General features: G+C 34.4%; 1 pseudogene; it reads right to left on the bottom strand.

Moving 5' to 3' along the window:
• Window positions 1-3679, bottom strand: part of LOC107692085 (gastrula zinc finger protein XlCGF57.1-like) — a 29592-nt pseudogene that overhangs the window by 19795 nt on the left and 6118 nt on the right.

A 3679-nucleotide genomic window follows, 5' to 3' on the forward strand; every position in this document is an offset into this window, starting at 1 on the left:
GTTTAAACACAGATAGCAACGTGTGCTGTTCAGGTCTCACCTGCGCTATCAACACGTGATGACGGCATAAATTACAGTTATTCCAGCATACAGCACTTGCATTGATTAAAGAGTGACTGGTTTGTCCCGTATTGTTTTTTTTCTCTCTCTCATCACTCTTGTTGTAATGTATTGGGAAGCCAGAATTTGTATCCATCAACAGAAAAACATCTTCCTTCGGATTTAGAAGAGCAAAGAAAATCATACAGTTTGGAACAACTTGAGGGTGAGTAAATGATGACAATATTCATTTTGGGTTGAACTATCCTTTTTGGGATATTATAAATCTGCAGAATATAGCATAAAAGACATGTGGGCAACCTTCATGCTTTGTGGTGGGAGCATGTTTGAGTACTGTACTGTAACAGAACGCCAATAATGTTACCTCTGGTATGTGATTTGTAGTTGCAGGAGGTGAGGATGGCGCAGGTGCAGTTCGGTAAAGTGCCCGTCCTGGACTTCAAGTTAAACTGCAAATCAACAGCAGTTGAAGTTTCTCTTTGGCGAGATGAGGCTCTTATCGAGCTGTTAAATGGAGACACTGTTGAGCTGACCCACCTCCGCCCAAACACTAAACAGAATGGAAGAATTCAATTCAATTCTTCCACACACACCACTGTAAAGGTACACTATGTAATGCATAATATTATTTCTTTAAATCAAGTCTCTCTCAAACTGGAGCCCCTCCCATCACTACACACATCTGCCATATTGGTAACATAAGTCAACACAACTTGCTTATAAATCTGCCTTTTGTTTTTGTATATTTTATTATTATCTATTATTATTTTTAATGCTCATGTCATGCTAATAAAACAGGTTCAGTTTTACATAAAACAGTATGTGTACTGGTATTCACAAATATAGTAATACCAGTCATTTTTGACCTTCTGGGGGTGGATTACGAGGAGTACGTTGTCCCAGACACAATGCATTCAGGAGACATTGAGGACCTTGTGGAACAGCTGCCACTGAAAATGAAAATAAAACATTAACAACCAGGTGCTAAGCATCAAAGAATATAATTTAAAAAGAAAGTTCTGTGTTAAAATTTAATAGGTTAAGGGGGTAGTTTTTTCCCCCCATTATTAAAAGATTATTGCATTCATGCTTGTATAATATAGTTAATTGATTAATTGGTTTGATTGTTTATATGTAAATGTTTTTCAATTGGTTTCCAATAGTTCTGCTGTTTACTTTGTATTTCTCATATTTGGTTCAATTAAAGTCATTAGATAATTCTCAGTTATGTCAGTTTTGATGCTTTTCACACATACACACCAGACACAGCCTAGGCTATATATTACTGACAGTACAACATTCTCATATGATAATTACTTACATTTTCATCACAATAGTATATTAAGTTACAGAACTTAGCAGGTTTAACAACATTTGTATGACAAAAAAAGTACTCTGAACATTTAAATAAAAAAGCAGTACACAAAACATGTATAACGTAAACATTTTCAATCAATATTTAACATCAAATGTATAAGTGTTGAGTGTTTTATAAATAGATTGCCAATTAAGTCTAGGATACTGTGATAAACACCACGGCAAATTCACAAATATGAATGGATGTTTGAAACATTTTAATACTGTTCTATAAAGGTAAAATGATGCCCAAAAGATTTGCATGCACGAGGTAAGATTTGTAAAAGTGTACACAAGGTTGCAAGCCTAAATTAATTTTGCAAACGCAAGAGAAGATTTGTAGAGATGGAAATTGTGTTTCAAGTACACGAAAAAAAGATTTGCAGCATTTGACTGTTTTTCATAAGTGTAACGTTAATTCATGTATTATGAAACTGCAGCTTCATGCTAACGCAAAATAAACATAATCTGTATTATTTTGACCTTAATTTTTCTGCAGTTTCACAAAACATGAATTACACTTGCAAAAAATTTTTTTTCCTCACTTTTCCACCTTTTCGAACGCGATTTCCACCTTTACGAATCCAGCCTCCATCTATCTATCTATCTATCTATCCATCTATCTATCCGACAGACTGTATTGCCTTCAAAATTTAAAGCTTTAAGCTTTAAAACTACTTTAAACTTCAAACTATTTCAGACCGTCAAACTTTTCAAACTTTTTCAAACTTTCTGGTCAGGCTTTCTCAAGCCAACTTAAAGTTTGTCTTGACAAACTTTTTTATCTAGTTATGTTTAAAATCACTATCCAAGATTACGCTCGCATTTTTAATGGAGGATTTAAAGTAAGGAAGTAAAGAATCCAATCCTGTGTTAGGGGTCACATGGGTACCATTCAAGCCAAACACCACAATTTCAGTTTTACTCTCATTAAAATGAAAAAAAAAAAAAAAAGCCATCCTAGTTTTAATGTCATTGAGGCAGTCCAACAATAATTTTAAACAGCTGATATCTTTTAATTTCAATTGCAGATAAAGTTGTGTGTCGTCTGCATAGCAATGAAACAAAATGCCATACTTCCTTAGAATAGACTCTAGTGGAAGCACATAAAGGGAAAACAACATTGTGCCAAAAATAGATCCCTGAGGGACTCCACAAGGAAGGTGAGCTGACAGAGACATAAATTCTTCAAGGTGGACAGAAAACTTTCTATTAGACAGATAAGACCTAAACCACTCTAAAGCCGAGAGATCAGAATGTTATGATTTATGGTGTCAAATGCAGCTGTGAGGTTTAAAAAGTGTAAGTATGGCAGAATCTCCAGAGTCTGTGATCAATAAGAGATCATTAAAAACTTTTAAAAGTGCAGTTTCCGTACTGTGAAAGCCTTTAAATCAAGAAATACCTCTAAAATGGCATGTGAATCTATGCCAGTATTATAATGCAAGTACTGTTTGTATTTTTATATGTTTGACCAGTTAATTAAGTTACTTATTTTGCCTCATCTCAACCACTACAGCCATGCGGGACCCAACTGAGCGACCCCCTTTCAATCTTGTCAACATCTTCCATGGGTTAGTCAAAATGGCTTAATAAAATGAATATTACTGTTTATATAATCTGCACTACATAGTGTTAAAAGTAACACTGAAATCAATGTCAAATACAAGTCATTAAATCTACCAAGATCTCAACAGAGGATGATTAATTCAAATAAATTCAAACACAGCACTACCAACTTCACTTATTAAACAAGTTTATTTTTTTCATATGGCTACAAAAGTTCTTGAAAAATTAACATGAATACATCATGACAGTCCTGATTTTAATTGCAGGAGCAGAGATACTTTAGTCTTTCAGCCATCTAGCTCCTGTTGCAGCATCAAAATGTATCTTACACTGAGAACGAGTTGCTTTGGCATTTTGGTAGTTGGCTGGACCTTACTGATGAAAGAATATACATGTTGATTAACATGTTGCTTACCATTTAAAATTCCATTATGAAATCAAATGTACCTACAGCAACAGAGATGGCATGGGCTCAAGACAAACTTGACAGACAAACTCAGGTAAAAACACAACTCGCCTGCTTGTTTCAACTCATTTGTTAATGCAATTGGGTTTACACTGTTACGCCGTACCCCTCTTTAAATTGCACTATAATTTTGAATTCCCTTCATTCCTCCCCTTAATATTTACTAACTCCTTTTTACTATCACCAGCACTGCTTACTAATGTTTCTTCATTTTATATATATATATAT

This window comes from Sinocyclocheilus anshuiensis, unplaced genomic scaffold, assembly GCF_001515605.1.
Source record: "Sinocyclocheilus anshuiensis isolate Anshui unplaced genomic scaffold, SAMN03320099.WGS_v1.1 scaffold998, whole genome shotgun sequence".
Classification (NCBI taxonomy): Eukaryota; Metazoa; Chordata; class Actinopteri; order Cypriniformes; family Cyprinidae; genus Sinocyclocheilus; species Sinocyclocheilus anshuiensis.